Source organism: Dipteris shenzhenensis, chromosome 25 (assembly GCF_047967505.1).
Source record: "Dipteris shenzhenensis isolate YYH24624 ecotype China chromosome 25, Dip_SZ_1.0, whole genome shotgun sequence".
Classification (NCBI taxonomy): domain Eukaryota; kingdom Viridiplantae; phylum Streptophyta; class Polypodiopsida; order Gleicheniales; family Dipteridaceae; genus Dipteris; species Dipteris shenzhenensis.
In genome coordinates this window covers 2,693,557-2,710,727 of record NC_141620.1, presented here as the reverse complement: position 1 = coordinate 2,710,727, position 17,171 = coordinate 2,693,557, and positions in this window count along the sequence as shown.

Below are 17,171 nucleotides of genomic sequence, written 5' to 3'. Positions count from 1 at the left end.
GGAAAAAACAAAAACTCGTATTACTGCTCATCGAAGTTCCGTGGGTTTAAAACATTTCAGCAATGCCATGTTTAGCAATCAATGCAATCCATAACAATCCATAACACAACGTTTCAAGTTTAGTCAAGGAGCAATGCAAATTTCACTACTACCATTTGCTCCTTCAAGACTCTCTTTCTCAGCGCTTATTACTTAGTTTTTTAGCCAAAAATAGTTTGTCGATCTTACAACCAAAAAGTCATAACGTCCATATTTTCATCGATATTAGGGTTATTTGCTGGATTGAAAAAGCCTCGAATGTTTTTTGCCTTGTGCTTGCCCGCCACAATGAGTGCCAACATCAAATGCCCCTTCTTTATGGTCATCCAAGAAGGAATATTGTATATTGTGACTACTATTGGCCATGTGGATCACAACGTGGACCGATGTCCAAAGGGATTAACATCGTCCCAAGACGCAAATGGCGAGGCTCAAGCCCAAACTCTGGCCACCTCTTCTCTACGTATCTCCAAGCCTTTCCATCCATAGGAATCCTCAATATTCCATCCATCGAGCATTTTAACAATTCACAATGAAACAAGTGCATGACACATGTCAGGATCAGCATGTGTCGCAGTATCTTTCCCAGAATCTTGTCTCCTTGTGTGTCTTGTCGGTATCGAGATGCACGATCCTGTGGACATCTTATACAATGCCGTGTGTTCCGCTGTAAAGGATGCAATCACTCGGACATGCATGAATTGACTTCTAATCCATTAATGATGCTAACATCTTCTTTGCATCCTTTCTTGAGTCGGGCATTGTATTTCCTTTTGGAAGTAGTTTTTGGAGTAACCTAGACCGTTGACCCATTCAATGAATTTGAACCAAGAATTTGGAAATCACACTTGAAACTATAGTTTAGACCACATCAAAATTCTTACCGAAGGAGAGATGTAACACTAGTATCTGATCATCCATAAGTTGCTTGTAAATTCAAGATCGGAAGAATGGAGGCAAGACAACAATGGCTTGCCCCTTCGTACAACATGGTGCTTGCTTCAAATTGCAAGCTCTTCTCTTCAGGACTCATCTTATCCTCCCTATTCACTTCCACATCTTCATCTCTTTCATTTTGTGGTGAAGGAGCATCAAAGTAATTGTTTATCATGTCCTACATTATTTCGTCCTCATTTAGGGCATCTTCCTCTTCACTACTTCTATTATGTTGCTCTTCCAGCTCTCCGTCTTCCCTTAAAGTGTTTCGATATCCTAGGGTCAACATTGACTTGTGAGGACAATTATGCGATGCATGTGCTCTCAAGCTTCCCAGAACAATTTCATCTCCCTACATGAAAATAATTTAGCTAATCAACACACATAAGTCATATATAAGCACGAAAGTTAGTACATGAAATGACTTTAATGAATTCACTCATAAAGAAGCTAAACCATGATTCTACCTCATCATTCAATTGTATCTCTGGTAAGGGTTGAAAGAGACCATATCTCTTTATGTGTGTTGTTGATATGTTGCATAATCTCCTTATTTGTCCTTTGCATCACACGCAATCACACAAGACTCATTGATAAAGATTTGATCTACTAGTCTCTTCTCCGGATTCTGATGAGCTTGAAGACGTCTACAAAGGATACACATGATTATTAAAATACCATAATCCATACATGAGAACAAAACATGCCAAAATTGAACCCTTTTTTTTAATGATTGGCTATGGCCTGTTCTGTCAATATTTTCGTCGAAAAACATTCTGAAAATTTTACCAGAGTCACTATTTTTGTTGCTATTAACATCGAAAAAAGCCTCGATAATGTTTTATTCTTACACAACAATACAAAGTAACTATAGACGTGCATGATAGATGCACAAAATAGCAGGCGTATCTATAGGCACTACTAGAATAGTGAAAATATAGGCGCGTATATAAGTGCGTCTAATAGTGTGATTATCAGTGCATCTGCATTGTGTTTTAGACACAGATTTAGACGCTTTTATAAATGCAGAACTGAGAATATAGAGAGTGATATTGATAAATGTGCATCACTGCTTTCCAAACATTGTCCATGATTACCAAAGCATATAATTTTAATAAAAATATCAATGCTTTTTGCAAACCCACATATACAAAAATTAAGTGAGGTGAGGAGAATGAGACAATATGTCAATTACTTTTGCCAATATCAATGATGGGCTACGGTTCGATCTCATCCTCAATGAGATCAACCCTTGCCAAACTATCTACTTCAAAATCCAAACCAATGTTGAGATCTACAAATCCAAACCAATGTTGAGATCTACAAATACATTCAACCCACTACTACTTGTGCGACTCATGTGCTCATCGAAATCAGCATCACCAATGGCAGGCTCGTCCTTAGGGGTAATGGCCTCAATATCTGTAGCTCCTATCTCATGATCATCCTCCTCTCTTGTATCACGATCATCATCAACTCCATGGCCATGATCATCCTCCATACGCTCCGTATTAGTAAATGTACTATACATCACTTTGGAACGTGGCGTAATAGGTATGACATGCCACCACCTATTATTATCCACCATTGGTTGATAGAAAACCTTATTCAAACACAAATACAATCATGTTATTTTCCTTGCAATGAAGGTATCAAATATTTAAAAGTGAGTATTTTTATATATGTGTACAGTACCTGTCCACATTGTTGCAGTAGTACTAGTGTGTCCTTCTTGCTTGCCAAAACTTTGTGGAGTCAATCACAACAAGACAAAGCACCTACAGATGCACACATAGATGCGTTTCCATAACTTTTAAAAAAACTTACGGGCATGTCTATTTGCGCGTCTATTGGTGCATCTACAGACCCGCATCTAAAGGCGCATCTATATAACAGACAAACGTGCCTATAGATGCACAAATAGATGCTCTGCTTCAAATTTAAAAAAAACAGAGAGATGTGTATATAGACACATTTATAGACGCATCTATAGACACATTTATAGATGCCCTCTCGAATAGAGAGATGCGTACATAGACACGTTTATAGGCGTGCTGATAGACGCTCTACAGAATACTTTTTGTTAATAAAAGTAGAATTTTGTGTGCTTGAACAGAATGTTGTGTATGTTGTGTATGCTATGTAATTACAAGAATCCCATTTCCAGATTGTGTAATTCAATTCTTACAGCCAACCGCATTTTAATTAGCACTCTTGCAAGCACGTCTATAGCCAATGATTACAATTCTGAATAAAACACTACAACTCCAAAACGTTTAGTTCACAAGACATTAATTGATAGAACGTTGCACAAGAAAATTGAAAGCCAAAAAAATAAAAAGAGTGTATATTAATTCATAGCTCAAAAAGTGCTTATATGTACATATAGCATGAAGCCAAGCCACGTCCTGTGGCTTTAAATACAAAAAATAAGAGGAGTATATATACAAGAGAGGCACGAAGCCAAGTCAGTGGCTTTAGGTACAAAAAAGAGTAGCTAGCACTACTTCTACAACTAATCTAAGTTCTCCACGTCCTCGCTCCCTTCTACGTCCCTTTCTTCGCCTCCTTCTTCCTGATCTTCTTCCTCATCTTCTTCTACAGGGCCCTGTAAACGAGGGACAACATGTATCAATGTATGAAAAATCAAATCTTTACTTACAATATTGACATTATTTAATTACTTTCAAATACTTGGGGGGGCGCTCCAGTAGCCCGGATATACTGCTCCTCAGTAATCAACCCGTCATCATAGAAGTGCCTCCATGTATCTCCTCTGCGATGGTGGCGGTTGTAGGCTATCTCGACAGGAGTAGGGTACCTACCCACAATATCAAGCTGTAAGATGACACAATTTGCGGAGTGGTTAGTACAAAGAAACAACCTCCTAATAAACTACATAAACAATATAATTTGAGATCAATACTTACAAATTGGGCCTTCCATGATTCAACATCCCCTGCTCCAAAATGCACGCTTCCATATTGCTCCATTTGGATCCTTCGTGTCTCCACGTGCTGCAGACTGGGGTCCGCCTTCATTGCTTTCTTCCACTCACGCTTGTGAGCGGTGTGGGGCGGGCCTCTTGGTGGTTGACCTCCCTCGAGCCTGGCAATCTCCGCTAGTGCATGCCTCTTAAGCGAAGATCTTTTATTGCTAAGTATCGTAACAATATTTGACTTGGCCCATTTATCTATGAACTGAATTAGGATACCTAGAGTGAACAGCAGCGAGGGTCTCATCAGCCAACCTTTTTGGATGGTCTTTGTAGTAAATAAAGCAATCTCTGTAGTTGTTAGCAATTACAGAGCGCATAAAGGCCATGATGTCCTTCCCCCATGCATCCATCAAGATGCCTCCTATTTGAGTGATGTCATAGTAGATCGTACCATCACCCTCTGGCACGTCTGCATCATCTGAATCATCCCCGTCCCCACCACTACCCCTCCCAAAGCACTGTGCCATGCATGCCCCACCACTCTCCCTGCTACTACGCCTGCTATCGTGTCGTGTCGAGCTAGTATGCTGGCCACTCGTAGCTGGAAAAGTGACTCTTGACTATACGGGACTACGCTGACCACTCGTAGCTAGAGAACCGAGTCTCGACTGCACGGGAGTATGCCAACGGCTCTGCGAGACAGAAGGGCCTCCTGACAGCATGGGAGAAGGGGCTCGGCTCTGTAATTGACTGGGCTATCTCGACTCCACTGGGGTAATCACAGCTGTGGGGTTGGGGTGGTTTGGAGTATGTAGTGCCGACTCCTAGGGGGTGTTTAGAGTACCCGTCATGTAGCCATATAACTCCCCAGGACTAGGAGGGTGCCCCAAAAGGTTATATAACTCCCGAAGATCAGGTGAGGCTAAAGAGCTTCCTAGCCACAATGAACTGAAGAAAAGAAAAAAAGAAGATTATTGATGAACTGAAAAAAAGAAGAAAAAAGACAAAAAAAGAGAGAAGGAAAAGAGAGGAGAAAAGAGAGGAAAAGAGAGGAAAAGAGAAGAAAAAAGAGAGGAGAAAAGAGAGGAAAATAGAGGAAAAGAGAAGAAAAAAAGAGGAAAAAAAGAGAGAAAAAATGGGGATAAAAGAGAGGAGAAAGGAGAGGAAAAGAGAGGAGAAAAAGAGAGAAAAAGTGGGGATAAAAGATAGAAAAAGAGAGAACTGAAGAGAGGAGAAAAGAGAGGAAAAGAGAGGAGAAAAAAAGAGAAAAAGAGATGAGAAAATAGAGGAAAAGAGCAGAGAAATCATTCATGCAATCCCTTGCTTCAATCATGCAATCCCTTTCCATCATTCATGCAATCCCTTTCTTCATTCATGCAATCACTTATTTGCATCATTTAATATGCAATCCTTTTCTTGGAAGTGGAAGTGGAAGGGGAAGGGGAAGGGGAAGGGGAAGATCTCAAAACTTTGGAGGTGCCTCCTAAGGTTCTGCGACATTTTCCCATAATCCCTCGCATCCAACATATGTTCAAGTGCAAATCCATTGCAAAGATCATGTCATGGCATTCCTCCCATCGATCAACCGATGGCAAGTGGAGAACTTCCGCAAACACTCCTACATGGAAGCATATTGAAGACACATGGCCAAGCTTCAAGGAAGGAGCTAGGAGCTTGAGACTTGGATTGGGTATGGACGGTGTGAACCCATTTGGTCTCAAAAGCACCTCTTACTATGTATGGCCAGTGATATTGGTGAATTATAATCTTCCACCCTCTATGGCGATTAAGAAAGGACATGTTATGTTATCCCTTCTAATTCCAGGGAAACATAAAGTCCAAAATCTTGATGTTTATTTGGAGCCTTTGATTGACGAGCTAGAGATACTTTGGAGAGGTATCAAGGTGCATGATGTGAGCAAGCCTCCCTCGTCACGAGACTTCAACTACAAAGCAGTCTTGATGTGGATGATGCATGATTTCCCAAGCTATGGCGAGTGTTCAGGTAAGCATTACACTTCTAATTATGAGTAGGCAAATGATGTGGCACCCTAAACCCACCTTCAACTCTTAATTGCATCTATTGTTCAGGTCTGACTACATTGGGTTACCATGCATGTCCTGTTTGTGGTCCTTCACTAGTTGCCTCACAGGAAGACGCATTGAATAAGATCATCTATGAGAATCACCATCGATTTCTCCCACCTGATCATCCTAGATATGTCGCCCCTTGGAATGAAGTCCTCCTACAATCACTCACTGCGGGAGATTGGATGAGAATTTGGGACAGTTCCACGACTCCTCCACCACTTGGCATGAGTCGGTAAGGGTTTGTAACTATTGTGTGCAATATTGGATGGAAATAAAGATTGCCCGCTAACACCGGCTTTTGTTTATATACTCCATCTTTTATCATTTACCATATTGGTCCCACCCCAAGATCAATCACCTGCTTGATCCCATGCATATCTTCAAGAATGTGGCGTCTACCATTTGGGAACATTTGAATGGGACACGAGATTCCATAGGCATAAGGGAGGATCTACGCACCACAGGGAGGATGCATGAAGCTTGGCCACAAGAGAGACCAAATGGGCGTGTTTTTTTACCTCGTGGACCGTGGAGGTTATCAAAGCTAGAGTTGGTGGCGATGAAGTGCGCTATCACTACAATTCGTACTCCCACTAGATGCATGAGGTGTTTGAAGGGGGCCTTTACAAAGAGCAAGAAAAGAGGTGTAGAGCAACTATATGGCTTGAAATCTCATGATTGGCACAAGATGCTCCAAGTAAGTATTTCCAGTGCATAATATCTCTTTCCTTCCAAATTTATGAGTGAATTAGAAGCAACTAATTAACCATTCCTCATGTGTTCAGTTCATACTACCTACTAGCATTTCTTGTAGTGCATCGAAGGACGTGAAGGATTGTATTTACAAGATGGGCGAGCTTGTGAGGTACTTTACAGGATACAAAATGTGATGCGTATCAATGCTCCATGCAAGGTGTTCATATTGCTAATATGGTGTACTTTTTCCTTTCTAGGTATGTGAGCTCAAAGAAAATTGATCCCACCATGCTTGAGAATGCTCGAGTTATGTCAGTGGAGGTGATTTGTTTAGTGGAGGAGACATTTCCACGTTCTATTCTCACAAGCCGACTACATCTCATAGTGCATTTGGTGGATGAGATTGCTATATGCGGTACTGTACATGCACAATGGTTGTTCTTCCTCGAACGCTTCATGAAGACCTTGAAGGGTTTTGTGAGATAAAATGCAAGACCCGAAGGTAGCATGGCTGAGGGTTGGTTGGTACAAGAGTCACTTGTATATATTTTTGAGTTTTTTGTTGATTTGGATAGCTCTCTCCCATGACTATGGAGAGATGATAAAGACCTAAGGATGACCTCTATTGTGCCTCAAGGGAAAGGACGCAGCAAAGTAATAGAACGGAGTTGCTTAATAATATCAACCTCTATTGCATGCTTAATAGTGATGTGATGAAAAGATGGGTGACAAGATACGAGGATGCAAAGGCAAGAAGACAAGAAGAAAGGGCCCTCTTTCGTACATACCACGGATCTCGTGTGCCATACCCTCAGTATCTAAGAGCACTTCCAAAGGATATTCATGTGGATTGGCTACTTGACAAAATGGAGAGAGCAGAGAGAGACGAGGAGATGCATATCACAATGGAAGAATGGGAGTATGCTAGGGGATGCATGAGCAAGGTCGGTATATATAATGTTATGCATAAGTTAGGAGCTTTCAATAATTTAGATTGGTGATTTAATTGATTTTGTCTTGGTGTAGTGTACCATGTTCAATGCTATATGGTGTGAGGGCAAGCATTTTCGAACACAACGGATTGATGATAAGAGAAACACACAAGATTGCAGCGTCATTGCTAGCTTTGAGGGAGCCAATGGAGCCATGGATGATTATTGTGGCATAATCCAAGATATTATTAAGCTTGACTTTTGAAGCTTCTTTGTGTATGTTTTGGATGTAAAGTGGTTTAAGGATGTGGTGGAAAGAGGCCCTAATGCAATAATCAAACGCCATGCAAGTGGCTTTGTAACTATTGACTCCACAAAGTTTTGGCAAAGTAAGAAGGACACACTAGTACTACCGCAACAATGTGAACAGGTATTGTACACACATATAACAATACTCACTTTTAAATATTTGATACCTTCGATGCAAGAAAAATAACATGATTGTATTTGTGTTTGAATTAGGTTGTCTATCAACCAATGGTGGATAATAATAGATGGTGGCATGTCATACCTATTATGCCACATTCCAAAGTGATGTATAGTACATTTACTAATATGGAGCGTATGGAGGATGATGATGGCCATAGAGGTGATGATGACCATGATACGAGAGAGGAGGATGATCATGAGATAGGAGATATAGATATTGAGGCCATTACCCATGAGGACGAGCCTACCATTAGTGATGTTGATTTCGATGAGCACATGAGTAGCACTAGTAGTGGGTTGAATGTATTTGTAGATCTCAACACTTGTTTGGATTTTGAAGTAGATAGTTTGGCAAGGGTTGATCTCATTGAGGATGAGATTCTCAACCATAGCCCATCATTGATATTGGCAAAACTATTTTACATATTGTCTCATTGTCCTCACCTCACTTAATTTTTGTATATGTGGGTTTGCAAAAAAGCATTGATATTTTTGTTAAAATTACGTGCTTTAGTAAGCATGGGCAATGTTTGGAAAGCAGTGATGTACATTTATCAGGCTGCCCCAAAATCTCACTTTCTGTATTCTCTGTTTTGCATCTAAATTTGCGTCTAATTTACAGTGTAGACGTGCTAATAAATGCACTAATAGATGCACTATTAGACATGCTAATAGATGCACTAATAGATGCACTAATAGACACACTATTAGATGCACTCGTAATTTTTCTATCCAAAGAGCGCCTATAGATGCGCTCGCTATTTTGTACGTCTATCAAGCGCGTCTATAGTTTTTTGTGTTGTTGTGAATAGTTACAAACCCACTTGCATGGCATTTGATTGTTGCATTAGCCTCTCTCCACCACGTCCTTAAACCACTTGACATCCAAAACATACACAAAGAAGCGTCAAAAGAAAAGCTTAATAATATCTTGGATTGTGCCACAATAATCATCCATGGCTCCATTGGCTCCCTCAAAGCTAGCAATGACACCGCAATCTTGTGTGTTTCTCTTATCATCAATCCGTTGTGTCCGAAAATGCTTGCCCTCACACCATATAGCATTGAACATAGTACACTACACCAAGACAAAATCAATTGAATAAGCAATCTAAATTGTTGAAAGCTCCTAACTTATGCATAAAATTCTACATACCGACCTTACTCATGCATCCTCTACATACTCCCATTCTTCCATTGTGATATGCATCCTCTTGTCTCTCTCTGCTCTCTCCATTTCGTCAAGTAGCCAATCCACATGAATATCCTTTGGAAGTGCTCTTAGATGTTGAGGGTATGGCACACGCTCGGCACACGAGATACATGGTGTGTATGAAAGAGGGCCCTTTCTCCTTGTCTTCTTTCCTTTGCATCCTCGTATCTTGTCACCCATCTTTTCATCACATCACTATTAAGCATGCAATAAAGGCTGATATTATTAAGCAACTCCGTGTCTATTACTTTGCTCCATCCTTTCCCTTGAGGCACAATAGAGGTCATCCTTAGTTCTTCATCATCTCTCCATAGTCCTGGGAGAGAGCTATACACATCAACAAGAAACTCAAAAATATATACAAGTGACTCTTGTACCAACCAACCCTCGGCCATGCTACCTTTGGGCCTTGCAATTTGCCTCATGAAACCCTTCAAGGTCTTCATGAAGCGCTCAAGGAAGAACAACCATCGTGCATGTATAGTGCTGCATATAGCAATCACATCCACCAAATGCACTATGAGATGTAGATGGCTTGTGAGAATAGAACGTGGAAAGGTCTCCTCCACTAAACAAACCACCTCCACTGACATAACTCGAGCATCCTCAAGCGTGGTGGGATCTATTTCCTTTGAGCTCACATACCTAGAAAGGAAAAAGTGCAGCATATTAGCAATATGAAAACCTTGCATGGAGCATTGATACGCTTCACATTTTGTATCCTGTAAAGTACCTCACAAGCTTGCCCATCTTGTAAATACAATCCTTCACGTCCTTCAATGCACTATGAGAAATGCTAGTAGGTAGTATGAATTGAACACACGAGGAATGGTTGATTAGTTGCTTCTATACTCACAAATTTGGAAGGAAAAAGAGATTATGCTAATAAAATACTTACTTGGAGCAATCATGAGATTTCAAGCCATATAATTGATCTACACATCGTTTCTTACTCTTTGTGAAGGCCCCCTTCAAACACCTCATGCATCCAGTGGGAGTACGAATTGTAGTGATAGCTCGCTTCACTGCCACCACCATCTCTAGCTTTGATAACCTCCATGGTGCACGGGGTAAAAAGACACGCCCATTTGGCCTCTCTTGTGGCCAAGCTTCATGCATCCTCCCTGTGGTGTGTAGATCCTTCCTTATGCCTGCTAAATCTCGTGTCCCATTCAAATGTTCCCAAATGGTAGACGCCACATTCTTGAAGATATGCATGGGATCAAGCAGGTGATTGATCTTGAGGTGGGACCAATATGGTAGTTGATAAAAGATGGAGTATCTAAACAAAAGATGCTGGTGTTAGTGTGCAATCTTTATTTCCATTCAATATAGCACACAATAGTTACAAACCCTTACCGACTCATGCCAAGTGGTGGAGGAGTCGTGGAACTGTCCCAAATTCTCATCCAATCTCCAGCAATGAGTGACTGTGGGGGGACTTCATTCTAAGGGGCAACATATCTAGGATGATCAGGTGGGAGAAATCGATGGTGATTCTCATAGATGGCCTTATCCAATGGGTCTGCTGATGAAGGAACTAGCGAAGGACCATAAACAAGACATGCATGGGAACCCGATGTAGTGAGACCTAAATAATAGATGCAATTAAGAGAGTAAGGTGGGTTTAGGGTGCCACATCGATTGCCTACTCATAATTACCTGAACACTCGCCATAGCCGGGAAGTCATGCATCATCCACATCAAGACTGCTTTGTAGTTGAAGTCTCGTGATGAGGGAGACCTCATGCACCTCGATACCTCTCCAAAGTACCTCTAGCTCATAAACATCAGTATTTTTGACTTTATGTTTTCCTAGAATTAGAAGGGGTAACATAACATGTCCTTTCTTAATCGCCATAGAGGGTGGAAGATTATAATTCACTAGTATCACTAGCCATACACTGTAAGAGGTGCTTTTGAGACCAAATGGGTTCATACCATCCATACTCAATCCAAGTCTCAAGTTCCTATGTTCTTCCTTAAAGCTTGGCCATGTGTCTTCAATATGCTTCCACGCAGGAGTATCTGCGGGAGTTCTTCACTTGCCATCGGTTGATCGATGGGAGGAATGCCATGACATGAGCTCTGCAATAGATTTGCACTTGAACATATGGTGGATGCGAGGGATTATGGAAAATGTCACAAAACCTTACAAGGCACATCCAAAGTTTTGAGATCTGCTCTATATCTTGCCTCTCCACAAGTCAGACACTCTCTTGCCTCCTTATGTGGTCCATAAAATAGAATGCAATCATTGACGCATGCATGGATGCACTTGTAATCCAATCCTCCAAGAGGGGTCACATGTTGCCTTGCCATATCTCTTGAGGTCGGTAATTTATTCTCCCTTGGAAGCATTTCACACAATAGCCTACACGTGAAGACCATAAATGAGAAAAAGTATTCGAGTAATTGACCCACTAGCATAATTCACCATGTTTGTAAAATAGACTTTAAAGCTTACTTGAGTAATGCATTCAAACTCGCATTGCTCCATCCATAGATGATCTGCAAGTTTAGTAACTCAAGGGAGGCACGTAGAACTAAGAATGTGCACCCCTCAAATAGTGGAGTCGATGCTGTAGTAAAAAGATCATTCTACCCCATGCTATCATCCCTACCTGAGGACTGATGGACATATAAATCCTGCACCATATCATCAAACACCTCCTCCTCCACGGCCTCATAAGGTAATGATGGAGGGCTACTATCATTATCACTCCATGCATCTGTAACGGTCCCTCCTAAAGATCCCACTTCATTTCACCGACGCTTTGCCTCCTCATGACGAGCATAGAGCAACATATGCGGGTGTGGCATTGCATCCTATATCAAATTAAAAAAGGATCATATATCAAACACATGACCACCCATAGGTATCTGAATCAACCTCAATGCTTTAACACTTACCCAGGATAAATTCGCATCCCATTCTCTATACTTCGAGATGTGATTGAGTGTAATTCTACGTGCACGATACATGTTTCGTCGACATCGATCACACACACATTTGAGTTTTTACTCCAACCACATTTCGCGATGGTGGATACAAAGGGATTCATCCTCACTGGAGCTACTTGTTGAAGATGAAGACATCCTATAGATAAACAACCCAAAAAATGTGTTCTTGCATGAGTTTTAAATGCCAAAACTCTATATAGCGTCTAAAAGCGCGTCTAGCAGCATGTTTGTAATTTGAAATGCGTCTATAGGTGCATCTAAAACACAGTGTAGACGCACTTTTAGATGTGCAGACTGCAAACTAATTTTTGAATCTACTTTTAGCGCGCTTGCTTTCCTTACGATACTTTTAGCATTGCGTGGCTTGCTTTCCTATTAACACACATAGCTCTAGGCATCGACACTCATCTCCAAGCACCCACACTCATCTCCAAGCTTACACACTCATCCGCAACCATACAAGAGCAGAGGGTGAACAAGGAAGAGAAGAAGGAGAGGCAGCCTTGAAGAAAGACAAGAAGCTTCCATACCTCTCTCCAAGGTAAGTCTCTTAGTGGTTGGTCTTCTTTGGAAGTTGTTCTCTTTGGATTCGTCCTTTGTTGTATGCAGGGAAAGGATGTTTTTGGTACTAGTGTTCTTCTTTTTAGGGTCAGGCGCATGTCCTTTTCACCTTATTTGAAAAAGCATTTATCGGAGTGTGTCTATAGATGCATCTAACAACGTGTCTAACTTTTGGAAAAATAGGCAGCCGTGCTTATAGATACGTGGATAGATGCACTACGACAGTTTTCTTTCCTTCCCTTCCCCTTCCTTCCCTTCCCCTTATCCTTCTCCTTCTACTTTGCCCTTCCCCTTCCCCTTCCTTCTCTAACAAGTGTAGTGATTGTAAACAAGCATGGTGGATTGGGGATTTATTGATTTCTCCAAGATAAGTGGAGTACATTTTCCTTAGAGTTCTTTTTCATGTATTGTCTTAGTTGTCCAAGACACCCCATGATGTGCTCATGCATGTTTAAATCCATTTTGAAGATACTCATGCCCTTCTTTTGTCTAGGAATAGCTTGCAATTCTCTCTTTTTCTCTCTTTTCTCCTCTCTTTTCCTCTCCTCTCTTTTCCTCTCTTTTACCCTCTCTTTTCCTCTCTTTTCTTCTCTCTTTCCTTCTCTCTTTTTCTCTCTTTTCTCCTCTCTTTTTCTCTCTTTTTTCTCCTCTCTTTTTCTCCTTTTTTCTCCTCTCTTTTCTTCTCTCTTTTTCTCTCTTTTTTCTCCTCTTTTTTTTGTCTCTTTTCCCCTCTCTTTTCCCCTCTCTTTTCCTATCTTTTTCCTCTCTTTTTCTCTCTTTTCCTCACTTTCTTTCTCTCTTTTCCACCCACGTGAAGCTTCAATAGCCTAACATTGAACAAGCAGATACAAACTTCTATCACTCTAATTCAAAGAATTCAAGAGTCTATAAATGCTTGCTCAATGTCAAGCTATCTTTTCCTCTCTTACCTTTCCTATTTTTTCTTTTTCCCCAATGATTGCATGCATGATGGAAAGAGGGCATGCATGATGGAAATCTTCTTCTCTTCTTTTCTGCAGTTCATCATGTGGCCAGGAAGCTCTTTAGCGTCACTTGATCTTCGGGATGCCATCTTTCGGGAGTTATATAACATTTTGGGGCACCCTCCCACCCCTGAGGAGTTATACACATACATGACGGGTACTTTAAACACCCCCCAGGAGTTGGCAGTACAGACTCCAAACCACCGAGCAACCCCACACCGACTAAGATTACTCCTATGGAGTCGAGACAGCCCAGTAGGCTACAGAGCCACATCCCTTTTGCCCAATCATCAAGAGTCCCTTCTCCCTTGTGGTCTAGTGTCCCTTCTCCCCGATCATCAGCACTCCCTTCTCCCCTACGGTGGTCTGGAGCCCCTTCTCCCCCCCTACGATCAGGAGGCCCTTCTACGTCATAGAGTCGCCAACGTACTCCCGTGCAGTCGAGAGTCCCTTCTCCAGATATGAGTGGCCAGCGTACTAGCTCATCACGATAGGACAGCAAGCGTAGTAGCAGGGAGATTGGTGCGGGATGCATGGCACAGTGCTTTGGGGGAGGTAATGGTGGGGGCGGGGATGATTCAGATGATGCAGACGTGCCACAAGGTGATGGTACAATCTTCTATGAGATCACTCAGAGAGGAGGCATCTTGATGGATGCTCAGGGGAAGGACATCATGGCCTTCATACGCTCTGTATTTGCTAACAGCTACAAAGGTTGCTTTATTCCATACAAAGAGCATCCAAGTAGGTTGGCTGATGAGACCATCGCTGATGTACACTCTAGGTATCCCAATCCCCCCAATGTTGAGTTCACAGATAAATGGGCAAAGTCAAAGATTGTTATTATACTTGCCAATAAAAGATCTTCGCTTAAGAGTAATTCACTACCCAAGATTGCTAGGAGAGAGGCAGGTCAGGCACCAAGGGGCCGGCCCCACACCACTCACAAGCATGAGTGGAAGAAAGCAATGAAGGAAGCAAAGGCGGACCCCAGTCTGTAGCACATGGAGGCACGAAGGATTCAAATGGAGCAATATGGAAACGTGCATTTTGGAGCAGGGGGTGTTAAATCATGGGAGGCCCAATTTGTAAGTATCGATCTCAAATTATATTGTTAAGTATCGATCTCAAATTATATTGTGTTTATGTGGTTTATTAGGAGGTTGTTTCTTTGTACTAACCCCTCCGCAAATTGTTTCATCTTGCAGTTTGATATCGTGGGCAGATACCCTACTCCTGTCAAAATAGCCTACCATCGTGGACATCATAGAGGACATACATGGAGGCACTTCTATGATGAGGAGTTGATTACTGAGGAGCAGTATATCTAGGCTACTGGAGCGCCCCCCTAGGTATTTAAAAGTATTTAAATAATGACAATATTATAAATAAAGATTTGATTTTTCATACATTGATACATGTTGTCCCTCGTTTACAGGCCCCTGGGGCTGATCAGGAGGAAGAAGACGAGGATACTCAGGAGGAAGAAAACTACGAAGAAGGGAGCGAAGAAGCAGATGAGTTAGATTAGTTGTAGAAGTAGTGCTAGCTACTCCTTTTTGTACTTGAAGCCATTGGCTTGGCTTCGTGCCTCTCTTGTATATACACTCCTCTTATTTTTTGTACTTGAAGCCACTAAATGTGGCTTGGCTTCGTGCTATATGTACATACAAGCACTTTTTAGGCTATGAATTAATAAACACTCCTTTTATTTTTTTGGCTTTCAATTTCCTTGTGCAATGTTCTATCAATGAATGCCTTGTGAACTAAAATGTTTTGGAGTTGTAATGTTTTCTTTGGAATTGTAATTGTCGGCTATAGATGTGCTTGGAATCGTGCTAATTAAAATGCCAACCGTGCTAATTAAAATGCGGCTAGCTATAAGAATTGATTGCACACTGTGGAAATGGGATTCTTGTAACCACACAGCACACACAACAAACACAACATTATGTTCAACCAAACACATAACTCTACAGAGCGTCTATAAGTGCGTCTATGAATGCGTCTTTCTTTCTTCTTTTTTTTTGATAGAGCATCTAATAGCATGTCTATAGGCACATCTATATGCACGTCTGCCTACTATATAGATGTGCCTATAGAAGCGGGTCTATAGACGCACTAATAGATGCACCTGTAAGTTTTTTTTTAGTTAAAGGAACACGTCTGTATGCACGTCTATGGATGCTTTGTGTTGTTGTGTTAACAGGACATTGAGCACTATCCAAAAGAACTTTGATCTATCACATGGAGGTACCATAACATGTGTTTACATAGTTTGATGTGCATAAAGCATAGTATTATGGCAATGCATTATGATTATTTATGAAGCATAAGAGGGGATACATGGGTAAAAAGATGGAAATGTTCATTCTTAACCATGAAAATGGGATCCGATGGCCATGATACTTTTCACAGGCCTTAATCTAGGTGATTTTAAGTCCCTTATAAAGTATGATGGCCATCAGGTCCCATTTGTATGACTAGCATACCACCGAGGCATTATTTCAAATCAAAAGAGGGGATGCATGGGCAAAAACATGGAAATGTTCGTTCTTGACTATGCAAATGGGATCCGATGGCCATGATACTCTGCATGGGCCTTGATCTAGGTGATTTTAAGGCTTTTTTCCCTTTCCTTTTCCCCTTTTCTCTTTTCTCCCTTCCCTCTCTTTCTCTTTTCTCTTTTTCTCTTTTCTCTTTTCTCTTTTATCCTTTTGAATGCACATGGTACACTAAAATTTTGGGAGGTGAACCCCCCGAGAGAATGGCAAAGTACTCACAAAGCTAGGTCCCAATATTTGGGAAAGACTCATGTGCAAATGGGAGGAGGAGACAGAGCAAGTGTCAAGCCAACTGGTTTCCATAGATATCTCCCAAGGCACCGTCGAATGTGGACCTAGGGAGAGAGAGAGACAGCCATCATCGACATAAATGATCATGCTCTAGTACAAGAAGTACCATTGGGGGGAGTCAATCCAACTCCCAAACTTCCACCACCCTCCCCTATGAGGAAATAGGGAGTATGAAATAATAATGGATTCCAAAGACACCCGAGTTATAAACCAAATGCACACGCTTAATGTAGCCTCCGAATTCAAGAGGGTGGTGATGGATTTTTGCAAGAAATCACAAAAGAAAAAGGATTATATACCCTTGGATGTTGAATAAAATGGCCCAAGTGCTGATGTCACAAAAAGATCAAAACCCAGGAAGGCTAAGGCTAGGAAATCCAAGACTACTTGGGTCCATGCAAAAGATTGCAAACTTGTTAAAATGGAGCTAAATGACCTGCAAAAATATGATCAACAAAAGAAGGCAGTTGCGCA